Source organism: Petaurus breviceps, unplaced genomic scaffold, assembly GCF_028583685.1.
Source record: "Petaurus breviceps papuanus isolate PSGF00001 unplaced genomic scaffold, PetGlider_PUasm1.0 126, whole genome shotgun sequence".
Lineage (NCBI taxonomy): Eukaryota > Metazoa > Chordata > Mammalia > Diprotodontia > Petauridae > Petaurus > Petaurus breviceps.
Window position 1 is genome coordinate 24,233,472 of NW_027185655.1, and position 23,406 is coordinate 24,256,877.

Consider the following 23,406-nt stretch of genomic DNA (forward strand, 5'->3'; position numbering starts at 1 on the left):
CTTCCTTCCTTCCTTCCTTCCTTCCTTCCTTCCTTCCTTCCTTCCTTTCTTTCTTTCTTCCTTCCTTTCTTTCTTTCTTTCTCTTTCTTTCTTCTTTCTTTCTTTCATTTTTGTATCCCAATGTCAGCACAGTGTATGGCATAGAGTAGGAGATTTATAAATGTTTGTGGAAAGCTTGATTGATCTAAGTTCAACCCATCTCTGAGGAATACCACCAGAATGGCCCTTGACAAGTCACTTTAGCTCTCAGGACCCAGCTAAATCTTTAAGACTATAAATTATGAAGCAAGTTTTCATTAGCATAGAGAAAGAAAGTTTCTTCACTAAGAGTTTCTTACAAAGAAGGAAATCACAGATTTAGACCAAAACAAAGCAAGAAGACTATGGACCAAAATATTGTCATTTATACTTAATGCAACTTGGCATTTGGAAAGTGGTAGAAAGAGACTAAAACTAAGATATCAATTGATGTGTTTAAATGACAAATTTGTTGAATTTCAACAAAGAAGGGATCTAGTCTAATCCCTTTATTTTACAAATGTGGGAGTTTAGGCCTAGAGATTCAAAATGAGATAATCCAAACAGGACAGTCATAAACAAAGAAGAAAAGGATTGCCTTATTGTGATTTTTATCTGCATGAATTTTGATTGATTGATATATCTATTTATCTATTCATTAGTTCATTCATTCATTTATTTAAAAGCAATTGGGGTTAAGTAACTTGCTCAAGGTTACACAGCCAGTTATTTTGTGTGGGTGCCAAGTATCCGAGGCCAGAACTGATCTCCAGTCTCCAATGCCAGGGCCAGTGCTCTTACACGCTGCGCCACCTGGATGCCCCAATGGATTTATTTTTTCAATCACTAAAGCATAAGCATTAATGTTGAGGACTCTTGGATCAGTGAGAACACTGGCTCTGTAATCAAAAGACCTGGGTCCAAGTCCTACTCACTACCTTCATGATCTTGGATAAGTCAACTTATTCTCTGTTCTTCAGTTTAATTATTTGTGTGTGTGTGTGTGTGTGTGTGTGTGTGTGTGTGTGTGTGTGTGTGAGAGAGAGAGAGAGAGAGAGAGAGAGAGAGAGAGAGAGAGAGAGAGAGAGAGAGAGAGAGAGAGAGAGAGAGAAAGAGAGAAATTGAACTAGATGGTCTCCAAGTTTACTTCAAGTTCTGAACTTATGAACCTATGAGCCTGTCCTATATGAGAATATTTTGTATTCCACAGAGAACACACATTTCCCTTTACTAGAACTCCTTCCTGAGTATTATTTCATCCACTGCCTACATTTCTATTCTAGGCCCACCAGGAAAGTCATACCATTTCAATCAGCATTTGAGATAATAAGCTGTGATAATGCCAATTTGTAAACAGAGCTGTTTGGTAGGCGTTTTTAAAAGAGAACACTAACTTTCTTTTCACAAACAAGATTTTTAAATTGTTGTTTTCTGAAAAACCTTCTGGCTTCATTTCCTTAAAAAGATACCGACCATCTCACATAATAGCTGTCCAGTGTAGGGTGCTGATATAAGCTATGCAGTTGTCCCATTTTTGTTAGAAGGATGTTACATCATTATTCACTCTAGTGCTTTCCCTCTATTATGTTTTTTTTTTCTGTTTATCCTGTATATACCTTGCTTTGTATATATCTGTGTGCACGTTGTCTCCGCTATTAGATCATAAGCAACTAGAGGGTAGGACTTTTTTTTGCCTCTTTTTGTATTTCCAGTGTTTAGTACATTATCTGGCACACAGCAGGAACTTAATAAATGTTTATTGATTTATCTTTATCATCACATTGTTTAGAAAGCACTTTTGGAAAAGAATAGCAAGCTATGGTAAGGGGATCAAAACCATGCATTTAATGTCTCAGAGATTTCAAAACTCACAGCATATTTAGCTAAGGTTTGATATATTCCTTATTTTTCATAACACTCCCAAAACAAAATAAATAAAATAAAACACTTAGACAAGAAGCACATTTCATTGGTTGAATGAGACCTGAAATCTTTTTTTTTTTTTAAAGCAATCGGGGTTAAGTAACTTGCTCAAGGTTACATGGCCAGTTATTATTTCTGGGTGTGGTGCTGAGTATCTGAGCCCAGATTTGATCCAGGTCATCCCGACACTGGAGCCGGTGCTCTTACTTGTTGAGCCACCTGGCCGCCCCTAGACCTGAAATCTAATAATTTCTTAACACTAGTCATCTCAACATAATGTTCAAGGTTACAGATAATTGGTAGAAAAAACTGTGGGCATGACATGATGACATAAACTGTTTACATGGGCTAGTCACTTCTCTCTTTTTTGCCTAATTTTTGTCATCTATAAAATGAGCAAGAGAAAGAAATGGCAAACCTCTTCAGTATCTTTGCCAAGAAAACCTCAAATGAGGTCATGAAGTACCAGAAACAGCCAAAATTACTGAATAACAATTTTAAATATGTCAGACTTTTCCTTTAACCAATAAACTATTTCTTGTAACAAAGAATTTAAAAGGAAGTAGAAGGGAAAGGAGTTTTGCAAAACGAGCCAAAATGTTAAACAATTCTGACAGTCTATACAATGTTCCACACACATAGTCCTACACCTCTGCAAAGAATCACCACTTTATTTCTTTTTCTTTTTTTTTTAAAGCAATTGGGGTTAAGTAACTTGGTCCAGGTTACACAGACAGTTATTTCTGGGTGGGTGCTAAGTGTCTGAGCCCAGATTCGATCCCCCAGTGTCGCATCCCGACACTTGGGGCCTGTGCTCTTACTCACTGAGCCACCTGGCCTCACCTTACCACTTTATTTCTAAATAGATATTTCACCTTTTAACTCTGAAGTATGCAGGGAGTCTTATTAAAAGAATGGGGTTCCCTCATGTAAGAAGGGCTATATCATTTTAAAAGTTGTGCAACATGGGATATGGCTAGCTACTGGTGGCATAAAGCTACACTAAGGTATAACAATGATACCATTAAAATTCTATTCACAGGCTCATATTCTTAGGTTGTGTTTCTAGGTACAATGTCTCGCTAGGGTATTCTCTATAATGTCCCCCAAAATGGTCAACATTGTAAAAACTATCTTTAATCAAATAATAGCACCCATCCTTCCCTGAGCCCAAGGGGAAAAAAAATCTTTTTTTGTCTTAGGTTGACTTCTGCCTTCTTTATCTCAAACCTGAAAAAAACCATAGATTTAGATGAAAATTACTTTGAATAGTCCTTTAATTTATTAGTAGTATCAATATTTAAAGAGACAAAAATGAGCTATAGAAGACTGTGGTAAGAGTTGTAGCTGGGGTTGAAAGTTCTTTTTTACCTATCTTATCTCACTCACCTCTCTTTTATCTTCAGCTGGCTCATTCATGTTTCAAGATGATCTTTAGCTTTAGCCTGGTCAGCTCCTTATTCCTGTATGAGTATAATTGACTTCTGCTATTCTCAATAAACCCATTCCAATGTCTCTGAAAGGGAAGCAGGGCAGAGAAGACATGACCATTCTTTGCCTTCACCCAGATCCCATGGTTACTTCCTAAGAAGGATGTTTCCCCAAGATCAAAACTTAAGAACCTAGTAAAATCTGAATAATGTTTCTGGGTCAATGGGACACACTTCAGACTACTTAGAGCCCCATGGATATCTTTGGGGATGAGGATTGATGTGGTGTGGGGTTTGCCGGGCATTCTGAAATGTCAGGGTTCAGGGTGGCTTCCACCTAGAATGAACTCTCACACTCAAACCCTCTTCCAGCCAAAGCAGCAAGGTTTATTTATTTATTTGTATTTAATTTATTAAGCAAGGTTTATTGTAATGCCAATTGGGAGGAGTAGATTCTTAGGGAATCTGCAACTTAATCGGGGTGAGACTAATTAAGGAGTGATACCTAGTCTGGGTCAGCCCAGGTACTACAGTGAAAGGACAATCAAGTAAGTTAGGTAGGTGATTTAGCTTGGCTAGTTGGCTTGGGCTGAGGCTCCAGTGATCTGGGTTGCTGAAGTGTATGGGAAAATTCTGGGACTGGGTTGCTTTCAAAGAAATGGTCTTTTTCTTTTAGGGGTCCAGGTCCCACCACCCCATCAGGATTATACTCTGTTTAGCAATAAGTCTACCTTTCCTGCCTGTCTCTTCTTCCTTCTTTTTTTTTCCTCTCTTCACATTAAAGCACTTCATGCTGAAGATTTCTTTTTTGGGTGTATACCAGGGATGCAAAAATTTCTCTGGCGCACATATATAGCTCTGATCTGTAAGGACATTTGCATGAATAGGCAAAATTATTCTGTTTCATAGGACCAATTTTATGGCAAGAAAGTTCCCTTTTTATGATTCCAGTAGTCATAAGGGCCAGCAGAATGAGTATTGCTATGCTGCTGCTCCCCCTCCACATGATAATAATAGCTAATGTTTACAGAATGCTTACTATATGATGTTGTACAGCATCTAATTTTCTCTGCAAAATACCTCTAGGTAATATCATTATTATTCCCATTTTACAGATGAGGAACCTGAAGTTTAGTGGTTTGCCCAGGATCACACAATTAGCATCTGAGAGGAGATCTGAACTTGGGTTTTCCTGAGCCCAAACACAACACTCTTCCCAGTGTACCACCCAACTGCCTCTACTATGTCTACTCTGTCCCCAAAGCCAGAAGTTTTCTATTTTATACCCTAAGGACTCCTACTCTTACCTGGGTTGTCATAACAAGGTGGTGGGGAGGAGGGCAGATATTGGTGGAGCTTTCTATTCACTACTTTCCAGATTCATGATCACAAATTGTTGAGAGTTTTGATGAAAGATGACCCTGGATAGGACACATCTCTGGTAACATTCTGGTAAATAAGGCTTGGAGGGGAGGCTTGGGAAAGGAAGGGAGAAGAGAGTCTTAAATACTTAAAAAGGAACTGTTTCTATAAATAGCTCAGGTGCATATGCATACACATTCTGTTCTAGTTTTGAGGAGCTATAATATACACACCTCTTGAAGGAAGGGGTTTCCTTGTTTTCCTTTACCTTTGTATGTTGGTAGGTGTTGGCGTGTATGCTCTGCCTAGGTAGGATATGTATATCCACATAGGTCTGTCTATATATAACTCAAAGGAAGCCAAGAATAAATAAATCTGGAATCCCGTCCCTCTAGCCTTCTCCAAGGAAGACTTTGATTACTGCCAGGAGGGAAAGCGGTGTATTGGGAAAGACACTGACCACTCTACTCTTCTCTGAGAGAAAGGCTACCTGGCCAGAATTAAACTTATCTGCTTTCTTAAATATTAATTTAGAGGAAAAAAATGTCTGCTTTCTTAAATGTTAGTTTAGATGGAATAATTATCTGCTTTCTTAAATGTTAGTTTAGAGGAAATAATTTTAAGAGTCGAGTTGTGCTGTTGAACATTATCCATTAATAGAGTAGTTCCTCAAACTATATATCCAAGGATTTCATCCCCCTCCTACCAAATGCCAGTTTCATAATAAACACATATAACAAATGACAAAAAATAATCCATTTATCTAAACAGACAACAAAAAGGAATAAGAGAGAATACACATAAGAGACTATATCCAGATAATACCAAGAGTAAATGAAGTATTTCACTGAGAGTGGGAAAAGTCAGCTCAAACAGAAAGTCCCAGATCTCACTCGAGGGAAAATTTCCAGAAGTCTTTAATTTAGCAAGCTGAGACTAAGGACATGATAGAGTTGCCAATGCCTCTATATGCCAGCTTCTAACAACAGTCTTCAGAGACTGAAACAAAGTATGGAACAGCATGACTTCTCTCTTTAGGCTGGAAAACAAAAGACCATAGTCTATATTTTCTCAATTTCTCACCAACTCTGCACCTCCTGTAAGCATGGGACATTGAATAGTTAATCACCACCAATGAAGCAAATGGAAAGTAAGACACTTTTATGCACGATGCCTGATAGATTGTAGGTGATCAGTAAATGTTGGTTGATTGTGGCAGAGAGTATAGAAAGAGAGGAGACTTGGGAACAACATCTGTCTTCCTATAATGCAAGAAGTTATTATCCTGAAGTAGAAAAAGTCAATATACTTACAGAATTTGACAGAGCTAGCTCCATTCCCTTATGCCTTGTTCCTCCAAAATCGAAAGGTTTAGATTAAATCAGCGTGGAAATGTTATTTTTTCAATCCATTATTGCTGTTTCCTTTAAACAAAGTAAATGTTACTTAAGCAAATGTTAAGAATACTTCTTAACTTGATCAGTTAAATTTCAGGCTGCTGCATCATAAATAGCTCACACTAATAACTCACATTTCTATAGTATTGGATATCTGACAGCATTTTCCTCAGAACAAGGTTTTAAAGTGTCGGGATTATTATCTCCATTTTAGAGAAAAGGCGACCAGGAACCAGAGAGGTGGAACGATCTCCCCAGAGTCCCACAGCTATTTAATGGAACACTAGAATTGAAACCTAGGTCCTCTAATTTTGTGAAGAATGCTACAATTTCTCCATTCCAGATATTCTCTTCACCAGTCAAAGCAGTTCTCTCATCAAACATCTCATTAAATGTGCTTGTTCGGTCATTTTTTCAGTCATGTCTGACTCTGTGACCCCATTTGGGGTTTTCTTGATAACAATGAGGGAGTGGTTACACCATTTACTTCTCTAGCTCATTTTATAGATGAAGAAACTGAGGGTTTGGGGCTAATTGGGCTTGCCTTGGGTCACATAGCTAATAAGGGTCTGAGGAGGGATTTGAACCTACACGGGTCAACGCTTTCTCTGATCCTTCAAGTCTTAGGGATTTTCCTGGAGCGCTAAGAGATAAGAGTGACTAGTCTAGGGTCAGATGGCCAAGATGCCAGAGGTGAGACCAGAACCCAGGCATTACTGGTTCTGAAGTCAACTCTCTCTTCACTACTCCACATTGGCTCTCTTTTAATAGAGGCACAATTAAAATGTATTGACATGACTTACTTCATATCTCATCTTATTCAGTATATAAACCTAATATAAGAAAAAGAAAAATAATAGACAACATACCCCAAAATGTATACATTTTAGATGCTGCACACCAGTTTTTGAAATAACAGTCTCCATTTTATACATATTTATGTCTATCTATTTTTCTAACTCAGCACTCTGTCCTAACTTTTTTGTAACACAAAAATATCTGTCATTGGGGCGGCCAGGTAGCACAGTGAGTAAGAGCACTGGCCTCAGTGTTGGGATGACCTGGGGATCAAATACTGGCTCAGATACTTAGCACCCACCCAGAAATACCTGGCCATGTAACCTTGAGCAAGTTACTAAATCCCAATATTTAAAAAAATATCTGTCACTAGGGCTCTTTAAAAATGTCAATGCTGTGAAAAGGAGTACCCATCCTCTAAATTCTGTAAGGGTGCATGAGCTTAAATCCCAGCTCCACCATTTATCTCATATGGGGATTTTAGCAAATCACTTAACTTTTGTTGGCCTCAGTGTCCTAAACTGTATAATGAGGGAGTTGGACTATATGGTGTCTAAGGTCCTTATAGCTCTTCAGGATGATCCTGGATTCAAACATTTGGTATTGTCATATAATCATGCAGCTCAAATGACTGGGGCTGCCCCTTAGTAAAAAATTTTAACCTCTGTTATGAACCCCTTGGACTATCTAGTGAAATCTCTGACCCCTTGCTCAAAGTAATGTTTATAAATGCCCAGAATAAATGACATAGGATTCCAAAGAAAACCAATTCTATTGAAATATTGTTATAAAAATATATACTTTTTTTCCTAGTTCATGGAGCACTGGTTAAGAACTCCTGGAAACAATGCATTTATTCATCTTAGAAAGAGAGAGGACAGAGAAAAGAGGGGCTGCTGAGAAAGCATAGTTGTGGTTTCCTGGAGGGAGGCCTGAGTAATCATTTGTGCTTTCAGAAGCCATGTGGTCCCTAAAATAGCAGTGAACAGAGGGAGTAGCTGAGGCAAGGAATTCTTGGGCCAAGATTCAGGCATATTATTCTATGATTTCATGATTCTAAGATTCAATGGAGAATGGATTGGAAATAAGAAAGGCTTTTGAAATATTCTAAGAGAGAGTTTATGAGGGCTTGAACCAACATGGTACCAATGTGAACAGAGAGAAAATAATAGACATAAGAGATGTTTGGGTGGAATAATCCATAAGACTTGGCAAGTATTTGGATATGACACATGAAGGAGAGTGGGAGAAAGAAGGATTTGGAGAAAGAAGATAATAAGCACTGTTTGGAAAAGTTGAATTTTTAGTGCTTATGGGTCATTGATTTGGAAATGTCCAACATCCAATAGATGAAATTGGAATAGATTGCAGCAAAAGAAATTAGGGATGGAAATATAAATCTGGGAATCAGGAGAATAGATACAACCATTAAACCAGTAGAAGTTGATGAGATCTCTGAGTGAGAATAGAGAGTAACAAAAGGCCCAGGATACAACCTAAGATGGTGCCCATTCTCCTAGTTCTCAGTAAATGTAACAAAGTAGGGTACTTAAAGATACTGAACTCCCACGACTTTACTTTGTTCATTGAGCCATCTGGCCTATTTAATTCACACCCACTACTTGAAATATGTTATTGTAAAAATAAATGGGAAATTGAAACTAAGCAACATGAAAGCTGTAAACATAAAAACATGGTGTTGTTGAGAAATCCAAGTTCAAACTCTACAAACAATTCCCTCCATGTGGAATAAATTTCAGGTGCTTGTTCAATAAACTTAAATAATGTAAATTTGCAAATGGGTGATTCAATATTTCTATAAGCAAAAATGAATGATTAAAATAAATTTACATTTCTTATGAGCATATGAACCCGTGATACATTCATGATTCCATATTCTTGAAAATGTATCATAAAGTTGGCGATCTAACCACTAGTTGTCATGGATTCTGGGATTCCCCATCAGGTCACATCACATTTGGAGAAAAAAAGTATTATTTGGGTGGGGGGGAAGGGGCAGAGTCAAGATGGCAGAGTAGAAACAGGACTTCCGCACAACTCCAGCTTCCACCTCCCCCAATTAATGTAAAAGGTGTCTCTGGACAAACTTTGGAACTACAGAACTCATAAAATGACACAGAGAAGCTAACCTCCCACTGAGGACAGCCTGGCAGGCCAGCAGGAAGCACTTTGGGAGCCAAACCCAGCCTTGCTGGAGCCACAGGTTTTAACTTCAGGGCAGCATGACCAGCAGAAGCTGGAGGGACTTCAGATCACCAGCAGCTGTCGCCATTTCCAGAATTATCAACACATAGATTTTGAGGACAAAGTGAGAGGTCAGTGAAGTGTGGACTTTGGGATTCAGTAGTTTGGGAGTGCAGTTCTGACCTTTAGCCCCTAGAGGGAAAAGCCCCTGAGGCCCTGCATCCATGCAGCCACTACCATGTGGCAACATCAGCTCCTGGCTTACAGGTTGTAGGGGAACCAAGTGACCAGTCTGAGGGGTAATCACTCTTGCTTTAACCTGCTTGGATCTGGATTGCTGTCTAGGGTGGAGGTCCTGGGGTGCATGACCAGTTTGCCAGAGCATGTGGAGGTGTCAGAGAGGGCACCCAACTAATAGTTTTTGGCAGCTGAGAAAACCCTAGTGATGTGGACAAAGCTCTCCTCTCTGGAATCAGATTTCTACTGTAGCAAAAAGGACAAAAATCAGGTAATTGAGTAGCAACATGAGCAGGCAAAGGAAGCAAAGCATGCAGAGTAATACAACTTTAAACTCCTATTTTGGGGACAAAATGGATCAAAGCATGGAACAGAAGGAAGACAGCAAAGTCATAACTCCTGCACAAAAAGCTATCAAGAAAAATATGAGCTGGTTACAAGCCATAGAGGATCTTAAAATGGATTTTGAAAATGAATTAAGAGAAGTGGAGGAAAAATTGGGAAGAGAAATGAGAATGATGCAAGAAAATTATGAAATGAGAGTCAGCAACTTGACTGAAGAAAATAACACCATAAAAATAGACTAACTCAAATGGCAAAAGAGGCTCAAAAAGGCAATGAGGAAAAGAATGCCTTAAAAAAATAAATTTGCCAGATGGAAAAAGAATCTCAAAAGCTCACTGAAGAAAACCATTCCTTCATAATTAGATTGGAGCAAAAGGAAGCTAGTGACTTTATGAGAAATCAAGATACTACTAAACAGAGCCAAACAAATGAAAGAATAGAAAGCAATGTGAAATACCTAATTGGGAAAACCACTGACCTGAAAAATAGATCCAGGAGAGATAATTTAAAAATTATTGAACTACCTGAAAGCCATGATTAAAAAAAAGTACTTAGAAATCATCCTTCAAGGAATTCTCAAGGAAAATTGCCCTGATATTTTAGAACCAGAGGGTAAAATAGAGATTGAAAGAATCCACTGATCACCTCCTGAAAAAGACCCCAAAAAGCAAATTCCTAGGAATATTATAGCCAGGTTCCAGAATTCCCACATCAAGGATAAAATGTTACAAGCAGGCAGGAAGAAACAATTTGAATATTGTGGAAAGACTATCAGGATAACACTGGATCTTGCAGCTTCTACACTGAGAGATGGAAGGGCTTTTAACATGATATTCCAGAGGTCAAAGGAGCTGAGATTAAAACTAAGAATCACCAACCCAGAAAACCTGAGTATTATGTTTCAGGGGAATATAGGGTCATTCAATGGAATAGAGGACTTTCAAGCATTCTTGATGAAAAAAACTAGAGTTGAATAGAAAATTTGACATTCAGATACAAGAAGCAAGAGAAGCATTATAAGGTAAACAGGGAAAATAAATCATAAGAAACTTATCAAAGTTGAACTATTTACATCCCTACATGGGAAAATAATCATTGTAACTGATGAAATTTTTCTCGGTAGGAGAATAGTTGAATAGTAATGTTAGTATGCATGTGTATATCTATATATATATATAGATATATGTAAATGTGTGTGTACATATATATGTCTATATAGGATTGTATATGGGCATATGAATACATATGTGAGTGTGTGTGTATATGTGTGTACAGATATATAGATAGAGGGCACAGGACCAATTTAATAGGAAGGGATGATACTTAAAAGGTTAAATTAAGAGGTGAGAGAGGAATATAATGAGAGGAGATGGGGAGAGACAGAATGGGGTAAACAACCTCATATAGAAGAGGCAATAGAAAGTGTTTGCAATGGAGGGGAAGAACAGGAAGGCAAAAGGGAATAGGGCAACCTTATTCTCATTGAATTTGGTTAGGGAGGGAATGGCATACATACTAAATAGGATATCTCATCCTACATGACAGTAGGGGGAAGGATATGATGGAATGGAGGGCAGACTGGTGGGGAGGGAAGTTGGAAGCACCCAGTTTTGAGAAGGGACAGGATCAAAGTAGAGAGTAGAACAAGTGGGAAGTGGGATAGGAGGGAAGGAAATATATTCAGTCTTTTACAATATATCCACTATGGAAATGTTTTGCATAGCTACACATGTACAACCTATACTGAATTGCTTATCTTCCCAGTAAGGAGGGTGACAAGGGAAGAAGGGAATGAATCTGGAATTCAAAGGTTCAAAATAAAATTTATATATATATATATATATATATATATACTATTATTAATATTATTTTACATGTAACTGGGAAATAAGATATACAGGCACTGGGGCATAGTGAATAGGCAAATTCAGATGGGCTGTGGGAGAAGATATGGGAGAAAGCATTTTGGAGGAGGGGATATCCAGTGGGATTGCTATTTTGGGGTGGTGGGTAGGGGCAAAATGGGGAGAAAATTTGTAACTCAAAATCTTGTGGAAATGAATGATGTAAACTAGAAGTTAATAAAGCATTTGATAAAGTAAAAAACAAAAGTCTTGTTTGATGTTCACTGTTAGATTGAGTGAAATGCTCCGTGTAAAGAATGAGCAACATAGGCACAGTTTTTTTTTCACATAAAAGACATATAAACAAGCAAGTATAAGGTGATGTTCCAGCAACAGAGTGTCATCCAGTTTAGTTGAAGCTTTATGTCTGTGGAGTGGAGTAGCATAAGATATTGACCTTTAATGCAACAGGCAGCTATGGGACAACGTGGAGCCAAGGAGTGATATGAATATACCTCTTCATAAGGAAGCTTATTCTGGTAGCTACACAGTGGCTAGATTGAAATGAAGAAAATCAGGAAGACATGATGTGCTAGAAGCACACTGCAGCAGCTCAGGCAGATGGAGATGAGTCAACATGAAGTAACTGGGACTGTGCCTCCATTGCCGACATTCTGAGGGGCAGGATTACTGCACCTAATGGGCATTCTTCTAGCTTTCACCCTCAGGGCTGGCAACATATCTGGCCAGTTCTATCTCCTACTCCCTCTTCCACCCCATCTGGCAGGACTGCAAAGCTGCAACCACCTATTGTTTCAATACCCTCTCCCAAACTGTCTTCCCACTGAGATGGGAAAGATTATGCCCACTATGAAAATTTGCCAACTGGCCTTGGGATCTGCGTCAACTCCAAGATAGGTTTGGAGAATAGTGGCAAATGTAGTATTCATTGATCCCATAGATCCACACCCCCATCGTCCATATTGAAGTCGTCCCTATCCTTCTCTAGTCCCCATCCTTTTTTGCTCTCCATTCCCAATGACCCCTCCGCAATTCACCTCTACCATAGTGGCTCAGAAAGATGAGTGCATTTAGAATCAGAACACGTGAGTACAAATCACCACACTGCCACTGACTAGTTGTGGGATTTTAGGCTAGTCACTTCAAGTCTCTGCTGCTCAGTTTCCCTTCTTAAAAATAGGTTGATGACTTTATGTCCTCTTCCAGCTTTCATTTTGTGTCCCTAAAAATCTTCCTCTCATGCTCCTGCACCTTCTTATGTTCACTGACAACTAGTATCACAGAAATAGGGGTCAAAGGAACATTTGAGACCTTTAAGTCCACCCTCCTCATTTTACACGTGAGGAAACTGAAATTGAGAATGGTTAAGTTTAGGGTCACAAAGCTGTGAAGTGTATGAGATGGAATTTGAACTCAAGTCTTCCTGATTCCAAATCCAGAGTTTTCCCACATCTCTTGGCTCCCTCTTCAAGCCTGAATGTTCCGTCTCTCACTTTTCCTCACACACAGAGCCAGGGAGAGGAGTTGGCATGTTCGTTGCTTTCCAGTTTTAGATTCTCCCTCTACCATCACAACTCAGCAACCCCTTCACCTTTCTTCCTTTAAAGCTGGCTCTATCTTAGCCATTTCCAGAATTTCTAAAATGTCATCGCATTTATAAAGCTCTTTGTAAACTTCAAAGCACAATATAAATGTTAGCTATTACTTTGACCTTGATTGCTACCATCTATGGATATGTTGGTCATTTTCCTTCCCCCTTCATCATTTTAATATCTGGTTCTCTTCTATCCACAAACTTCTGCATATTTAATATACCCTCCTTTTCCCCCAGGTCTTCAACTTCCCCAGTGCTTGGGATGTGTGTGTGTGTGTGTGTATGTGTGAAAGAACACAGGAGAGGACAGAGCTTACATATGTTCCTTACTTCCCCTACCCCTTGATGGTCACCTGATTTTTTCCCCAATTTTTTTTTTCCCAATGGCTGGAAGTTCTAGTGATAACATTAGTTAGAGATGTTCTGTAGAATAAAACTTGTCATGAATTTAAAGAGATTTTAATTTTTTTTATTCTTCATTTAAATACCCACAAAAAGAGGATTCTCATGTACACAAAATAATCCAAAAGATGATTCTACATGAATTTTTGAATCTCCATTTCATATTTCTTATTTATTTTTTACAAAAATGAATCCCAAAAGTCTTGGTGTAATCTTTACTACCAAAGCTTAAAAATCTTAGGGTAGTTTTAAGTTTCACATTAACTAAGACTCTTGAAATATTTTCTAAAAATAAATTCTACAATTTTCTTTCAATTATCCATCATGTCAATGTTTCCTTCAGAACTTCCTTCTCTTATGTATATTAAAAATCACATATGGGGCAGCTAGGTGGTGCAGTGAATAGAGTACCATCCCTGGAATAGGGAGGACCTGAGTTCAAATCCATCCTTAGACACTTCACACTTACTACTTGTGTGACTCTGGACAAGTCACTTAACCCCAATTGCCCTGCCTTACCCCTTCCAAAAAAATGTTACAATGGTCCTCTTTTTTTTGTATTATCACTTTTGCCAGCTTCCTTCTCACTTTTATCACCTCTCCCAAATAACTGAAAATAAGAAAGGGGGGAAATGTTATAGTAACAAATATAGTTAAACCAGAAGAGTCTATACAGTGAGCACGTCCAAAAATATAGGTCTCTGCAGACTTGATACAATTTAGATGATTGGTTGTGAGAGATGAGACAGATAACAGCAAGATTTCTAATTGGGGGAACTGGGTGCTAAGATAGGGAAAAAAAAACAGTAAAGTTGGAAGGATGAACAGGTTTAGGAGGGAAGATAACGAGAGCTGTCTTGCATATAGCATATTACAAGGTTTAAACCTCTCATTCACAGGCATAAAGTGAGGAGGTTGAAAAGGGACTCAGCCCTACCTTCTCATTTTATGGATAAAGAGACTGAACTTGGGTTTCACTGGCATAGCATTCCACTACTATTAGTCTAGTGTAATGTCCATACAACTGAGAAGCAGACCAAAAATATAAAGTCAACTTTGACTGAATTAACAACACTAATAGATGTGCATTTAGAGCTTTAAAGTTTAGAAAACACGGCATTATTTCATTTGAGCTTCATAACAGCACTGTAAAATATATACTAGTGGTATTATTACCCCTTTTTGGCACACGTGGCAGAGTGCCATAAGCAGAATTTGAACCCAGATTTTCCTGAATTTCACTCCAGCATCTTGGGCATGATAGCAAGCTACATCTCCATTCAAGCTTATATCTAGGTCTGGGGCTGTGAGATGGATGTACATTGTCCTGGACCATCTCTGAGAAGCATTCTTGATGAAGAATATTGAGACCTCTAGATACCAGGGCACGACAACTGGGATGGTGAAAGGCCTTGAAGTCATGTTATGTGGGGATAAGATTGAAGGACCTTAAGATAACTACCATGGAGAAGGTGAGCCAGTGGGGACAAGACAGCTGTCCTCAAGTGTTTGAAGATTTATTATATGGCAAAGGAATTAGATTTGTTATATTTGATGTGAAGGGGAAAATGATTGAAGTTGCAGAAAGGTAAATTTAGGCAAAAAAATCCCTTCTTTTTAATCTTCATGATTAAATCTGTTGAAAAGTTTAAGAGGTACTCAGTTCTCATTCAGTTGTCAGGATTATTCATAGAGTATGTTGTTCTCAGGTTTCTGAAGAGACCTTAACTTAAAAGGACCAGGGTCTCCCAATGCATCATGGTCCACCTCCAGTTGTCCTGATGCATATCTGACCACTGTCACGATATGGTGCCAGAGGAGACAGTGAGGCTGGTGACCCTGCATGGCCTTCCCTCACTCAAATCAAAGTCAACTGCAAGTCATGCCATTGTTTCCCTGATGTCATGGTCCTCTTAGAGAATGAAGGACAAACAAAAGCTGTAGGGTATTGTGATAGTAATGGCAATTAAAGATTCCCCTGTATTGGGCTTGGTTTTCAAATTGATTTTGTTAAAACCCAGAGCTTGTTAATCCCACCTGTGGGATGGACTTTTTGATGTGAAAAGAAAGTCCTGAACTGGGAGGAGCTGGTGACGTAGATTTGGAGAGATAAGAGAGAGGCGGAAGATCTTTTTGGAAGCAGCACCTCGTGGAGAGAGAGAGACTAAGAGAATTGCTGGTGGCCGCTTTGAATTGCCTTGGACTTTTGAGACCTGCCCCCTGAGCTGCCAAGGACTGAGGAGACATGGCTGTTTTGCTGGTACTTTGTCTGTCTGTTTTGATGTTGTTTTGCCAGATTTGTCCACTGGTGAAAGACAGTCCTTTTGTTGAAGAAGTCCTGGAACCTGGCTGTTCGCTAAGAAGCCCTGAGACTGTCCTGCAGACAGAGAGTGAATACTGTCCACTGGTGAGGGACGGTGCAGTTGTTGCAGGGGTCTGGAGACTGTCCTGCAGACAGAATGAATACTGTCCACTGGTGAAGGACAGTGCTGTTGTTGCAGGGGTCTTAGAGCCTTTCTGTTGGTTCAGAAGCCCTGAAGAAGGATTTTCTTGTTGTATGTTTACAGAAATCCTGGGAGAGGGCTTTGCTAATGTGTTCAGGAGTTCTAGGACTGTTCTACAGACAGAGGATAAATTCATGAAGGGACTGGCAATGTATCTTATGGCCTTGCTAAGCCTTGTCTCCCCAGGAACTAAGATTGCTGAGAATTTGCCTCGTGTCAAGATGAAGAAAAGACCTCCATTTAGGTATTAAGTGCTGTGTTTAAACTTGATGTAACTCTGGAGTAGATTCAATTGTGATCCAGGGGTGGGGAACTTTTGACCTTATGTTTGGAAACTAATCTCCATTTGAGAAAAGGGGCTTTGTGGTGGACTTAATTAAGGTATAGCCTAGGGGTGGAGAAGTATTTAGAACAGAGACTTTGTAATTGATTGAATGATTGGAAGGTCCTGGGGTGGGGTAGTACTTGGAGATTATTTAATCACACTTAGTAAATGCTGTATTTTGAATGATGTCATGTTTTGATCTTCTCTGTTCTGGGTTTGTTACTGAATAAAATAGAGAGCACCTATGCTGGTATTTTGAACCTGGGAAATTGCCTTTGCTTGGTATTACATTACAGGTATGTTGCAGAAAGGATTCTTGGTCAAGTAAAGGTTAAGCTGTTTGCCCTCTGAAGTCTCTAGCTCTATAATTCTAGGCTTATGTGATTCTGGAATTTTACCTCCTGATGTGATGCTAGGCTACAAAAACCTCAGCAATTTATAAAGCCAAATAGTTATTGTAAGTCTTGCTTGAATAAGTCATGGGGGAAATCATACTTGTGAGCATAATTCTGGAAAATAAGAAAATATGTTTAATATTTCATTAAGACAATAAGACAATTTCCCATGTACATGACTACCACCCCCACACTACCCCCACATGTGAATTGAATGCCATGAATTTGTCCTTTCAATGTATTAGTAGGAGGAAGATGTAGTGAGATAGGGTTGCATGGTTCCTATCTCACACCCACCCTATGCTGCCTATTTTATGTGCATTTTATGGTGGTTTTCATTTCTCCTTGGTGAGGTCGGTCATACGTTTATCAAATTTTTTACAATCCAAAATGTAATAAAAACAAAGAATACAAATAATTACTGGCTCCATATAAAGAAGATGCTAAATGATTTTAATAAGTATTTCAGCCCTACATTAGGAAATAGCTTAGCATCGTAAAGACAGCAGTATCCCTTGGTAGTTTATATTAACTTCTACTCTAGTAACTGAACTTTTCCTCCTAAATTATAGAAGTATAAGGAAGAGGAAAAAATAAATGGATAGGCATTTCTTTAAAAGTGCATAGCATTTTGAAGTGATACTGATAATTAGTTTATTAATTTGTCTGTCCAAATTAAACATGGTAGCATGATATTTTTCCATAACAATGAAAAAGTTAACTGTGTTCCTCATTAGATAGTTTAGCAAATCCATTGGATTTGAATTATAATTTAATTATGCACAGTAACAGGTCAAGTATCTGTTGCGAGTTATTCTTATAACAAGAGCTAGATTAAAAACTTGTTGAAAGAAAATTCTATCTTGTACTTAACTATTTAAATAAAACATTGACTAGAAGTATGTGAAAGGTATGTCTTGTAGGATGGGATCTTTTTTTAACTAGTCAAGGCTTAAAAGAGAAGGGTAAATTTATTAAGAACATGATGTGCAATACTAGGGGCAGCTAGGTGGCACAGTGGCTAGAGTGCCAGACCTAAAGTCTGGAAGAATCCTCTTTTTTGAATTGAAATCAAGCCTCAGACGCTTACTAGCTGTGTCTCAGTTTCATAAAATGCAAAATGAGCTGGAGAAATAAATGGCAAACCAGTCCAGTATCTTTGCCAAGAAAGTCCCAAATGGGTCATGAAGAGTAAGACATGACTGAAATGACTAAACAACAAAATATAACACTAGGACCTTATAAGGCCTTCTTTTATGTGCCTCCTGTATGTAGGAGTCAGTTCCATACTAATATAGTTTTTTCTGTTCCCACCCTGAACTATATCCCTGTAGCTCAAGGTACATGTGCAAAACCAATTCACTGTCCTTTATGAGAAATAGTGAGATAGAAAGACTAATTAGATTTACACTTCTTATTGCTAGCAATCAAACTTTGCTAACCAAATGCATACAAATAGTTTATATCATGTCTCATACAATACAAACATTAACACTATTAGAAAAAAAAATCACCAATCTGATTTCCTAGGCTTACAAGCCCTTAGCTTAAAAATGAAAGTTCTCCCAATGCATCTGGGGCCATCACTAGTCATCCTGACCTATATCTTGTCACTAGACTCTGATGACTCTGGAAGAGAGAGTGAGGCAACTGACTTTGCACAACTCCACCTCACTTAAATCCAATTCACTTGCAAGTCAAGACATCACCCTCCCAGTTTCTTTGGTCCTCTCTGAGAACAAAAGATGAACTGTTATAGTCCTGGTAGTATTCAATTACAAAGTGCCCTCTCTGCTCTCCTGGAGGCTGTGTGGCCCCCTCTCAGGTGGTTACCTTGAAAGTCAACAGATCTTTATCAGTCAAATCTAGAGAACACATGTGTAATTGCTCAGCCAGCCCACTCAAGGTCTTCTTATTACAGAAAAACAACTTACATAAAAGCAACTTTCTCACAAAATGGCGGCTTACAGCAAAATGGAGACATTTATGTTAAGGCACCAAATTAATTATCACTACAATCCTCAAATTTATACTTGAAGTCATGAGTTGATTTCAAAGAAAGCTTCTAGAGTGCCACATGGGTCTATGCTTCTAAATGTACAACATATCAGTAGCCACTTATGAGTTTCCCCTTTCCAGTGAGCCATTGGGCCCAATTATCCCAAAGCCAAGGTACTAGCTGAGATAGCATAGTAACAACAGTAACTACAAAAACTCTCCCCCCCCCAAAAAAAATATGGGGCAAACTTTCCCACAAATATACACAGTACTCATAAGGTGTGTGTGCTCAAAATTAGGTTAATAGTGGTGAAACACAAAGATAGGGAAGAAATGCAGCCAAATGAACTATCCATTTGCAGCTAGAGGGCCCCACTGTCCTACCTCATCATGGTGAACTCATGTACCTGACTCCTGGGAAACTGAGTCTCCGCTCTTTGTGCAGCCCCATCTGTTCCCTTCCAGTCAGTCACTCAATGACAAAGTGTATTAAGTGAGGACTATGTTCCCAATGATGAATTAAGTGCTGGGGCTACACCAGAAATGCGAAATATAGTCCCTGCCTTCAAGGAGCAGAAAAACAGTAAAAAATCAATTGAAGATGCTAGAATTAAGAGAGATTGGTTAAAGCTTTCTGTAGAAAGCAGGATTTTAGCTGGGACTTGAAGAAAGCCAGGGAAGTCAGGAGGTAGATATGAAGAGGAAGAGAATTCTAGGTTTGGGGGGGTGGGAGTGGGGATACTCAGTGAAAATGCCTGGAGTCAGGACATGGAATGTCTTCTCCAAGGAATGATAAAGAAGGCCAGGGTTAATAGATCACATGGCACATAGGGGGAGCAGGCTGTAAGGTATAAGAAGACTGAAAAGGTAAAGGGAGGGGAATAAATTACAAAGAACTTTGAATGTTCAACACAGGATACTGGACATGAAAGGCAACAGCCTGAATTTATTGACTAGGAGGGTGGTGTGGTAGCACCTGTGTTTTAGGAAAATCAATTTTATTGGAGGATGGCCTGGAATTTGAACAGACTTGCGGCAAGCAGACTCACCAGCAGGCTATCTCACCAGTCTAAGTGAGAAGTGAAAAGTTTATTTACTAGAGTGATGGCAGTCAGTGGAGAGGAGAGTGCATATGGTAGAAATCCTACAAAGGTAAAATCATTGTGGCAACAGGTTGGAGATGGGAGGGGTGTGTGAACGAGAGTTCAGATGTGAGAGGATGAAATCTAGGCTGTAAGCCTGAATGTTCGGGGGGATGGTGGTGCCCTCAATAGGAATAAGAATGTTTAGAAAGGGGGAGAGTTTTCTTCTAATGAATTCTAAATTCCCAAGGTTGTTTTACCTGAATCAACAGCATTGGATCGATTTTCTCCTGCCAGAGGCCATGATCCTTGAAGCTATGGTCTTGCTGAATTTCTGAGTCTGGATCCATCTTGAGAGTAAGTATTGTGCTTGATGTCTTGATTGGCTGGAGCTTAATTAGACTGCATATTTTGGTTGAGTATCTCAACTTCACACCATCAAATTAGCTTGTCAGATGGGATGTGGAGGGGAGGACCTTCTTCCTGTTGATATCCTCTGATAAGAGCACTGGCCTAAAATACCCGTCTTTCTCAGCCAAAGGCATTGTCTTTTCCAGCTCAGTCAAAGAGAAACCCTTAATATTTGTAAAGGGATCGTAGCAAATTAAATTCAGTTTAACTTTTATTAATATATCACATCTTATTGCCATGTGCTCTTTCTTTACTGTTACTATATCAGCTTTGGTTTGGGATCAGTTTGTCAGTGACCAACTGCCCCTTATATTAGAAATTGTTGAAAGAAATCTTTCAGAAGCTTGCAACTGAAATGTGGAAACTGTGAAATATCTTTTTTACTGTCTTAGCAATGACAGACTCAAGAGAGTTCTGACTTCTTCTGGGAGTGCCACCTTCATGGGAAAATGGGTTAGATGATTTTTTTTTAATGATCTTCATGGGCAGCTACATGACACAGTGGACAGAGCACCAGTTCTGAAGTGCTCAGGCGGACCTGAATTCAAATCCAGTCTCAGATACTTAGTACTCTGTGACCCTAACAAGTCATTTAACCCCAATTTGCTCCCCTACTCCCCTGAAAAATTGACTTCCTGCAGTTAGGTGGTACAGTAGAGAGAGTGCCAAGTCTGAAGTCAGGAATCTTCCTAAGTTCAATCTGACTTCAGACACTTACTAGCGGTGTGACCCTGGGCAAAGTCACTTAATCCTGTATGCCTTTCTTCATCTGCAAAATGATCTGGGGAAAGAAATGGCAAGCCACTCCAGCATCTTTGTCAAGAAAACCACAAAGGGGATCACAAAGGTTTGAACAGGAACAAAAATGACTCAATAACAACAATAACAATGCAATATTTTTTAATTGATGTTCATACATCAGAATCCATATGTAAAGACTTTCTATGTAAGATTTGTTACTGGGGGGCAGCCAGGTAGCACAGCGAATAAGAGCACTGGCCTCAGAGTTGGGATGACCTGGGATCAAATCCGAGCTCAGACACTTAGCAACCACCCAGAAATAACTGGCTGTGTAAACTTGAGCAAGTTACTTAACCCCAATTGCTTTAAAAAACAAAAAGATTTGTTACTGGAACTACCATGCCTATAATGAACATATATTTATATCAACAGCCTTAATGTACTTAATGTATTCAGTCTGGAGCAAAGTTTACTTCCTTCATGGACATGTGAAATTCTTCATTTGAATATATAAATGTCAAAAAATAGAGATTTTAATGGCTTCCTTGCTTAGAAATAACTTTCAGAAATCAATAATTTTAGCAAATTGGTTCAATTCATTTTTAAAAATCATCCCTTTCAATAACTAATCTTTTTGTTATCACATGCATGCCTAACATAGAGTTTTCAATTCTGGTTAATTTTTAAAAGTGAGGAAAGATTGTATTTTAAAAATAAATGTTATTCTTTAGGTAGTATAGCAAATAGAGACTAGCCCTTAGAGATAGGAAGTCCTGTGTTCCAGTCCCTCCCCTGAATTATGCAGGCTCTGTGACCCTAAACAAGTGTCTACACTTCTTAGGGCCCCAGGCATGCTTCTAAATTAGGTCAGATACACAGCTGGTGTTGTTGTGCAAAGATAAAGTTTCCTCACAGGGAATTTCCTCTACCAATGAAATCACAATTCTAGGCCTAATCTTATTTTTATTACAATAATTGGTTTCACTTGACTTTCTTATTATTGGAGTTTTCTTATTCTTAGGAAAATTCATTTAATAAATAAATTTTTTTTCCATAATTTTACATTCTGACTCTTGAAGCAATTCTGTACATTTTTAGGTCTTGAAAACGATCTAATTTCTATTTCTCCCCTCATTTACAATTTTCTCACTAGTAGTAGTAATTTTAAGGTCTTTCCCTAATGCACAAAAAAGGGAATGCTGAATTTCATTTTTTATTTTTTCTAGCTATTCTGTGTATGACTAAAAACCAAACCAAAAGAGAATAAAACCACTGTAACTGTTCACCTTAATAAAGTATGAATTGAATGGTAGAGGAACATAAATAGAAACACTCAAAGATTTGATACATAACACAAAGGGTGTTTAACTTTTCTTTATTATTTCTTAAATACCCACATGGTTCGTGTAATTAGATTAAATGAAAATGTTGAGCCTTAGACTTTGCTTTTTAAAGAAATGTGATTATTGAAAGGTAATGTGGTAAAGTGGATAGGTAACAGCTCAGTGCATAGAATTCTAGGTCTAGAAACAGGAACACAAGTTTAAGTCTACCCTCAGACTGACTGGAATCTCTTAACTTCTCTCTGCCTCAGTTTACTCACCTGTAAAATAGGGATAGTAATAGTATCTACTTCCCAGGCTTTTTGTGAGGATCAAATGAAATGATATTTATAAAGTGATAGCCCATGCCTAGAACTTTCATAAGTGCTTAATAAAATGCTTATTTCGTAATAGATCATGTTGTCTTCCTAAGATTAAAAATGAAAGACAAATTTCTGAACTGATCTGAATCAGTGTAGAAAGTTTTTTATACTGATAAAAAGATGTAATTTACCCTTTCTCCACCCCAAAAAAATCAGTTTGAACTATAAAATGGGGGGGGTAGTATAACACTGTAGGGCACTGCTCAAAAGCTAGAAAAAAAATTGGTGCTCACCCTATAATTATAATAAAGGAGAGAATATAGAGTAACGGCAATGCCTGGAATCTATTTCATCTCAATGGGGCTTTGTTAATGTGCCTTCTCTCCCCTCAGACCTATTCATTTGTATAGGAGATCAAAAGAAATTCTGGCTTAAGGAACCATATATAAGTCCTCAGCCTCAGAAAACCTTTGTCTGTTTTTCAGTAGGGAAGATCTTAAAATGATGCTTCCTGACTAGCCTAGCATTGGGCAATCTGAATGGTAAGCACAGTTACAAGAACTTTCTACTCCCAAGTCAAGTGGAGGCTTGGAACAAAGTCATTGGCTTTGGTCAGCAAGAATTTCAGGTTAAAAATATATTATAAAGATTATTAGTTTTTCTTAGGGGACTTGTTAGTTTAGATGCTTCAGAGAACATTTCCCCCATCAGAGAAGAAAGTCTTACCAT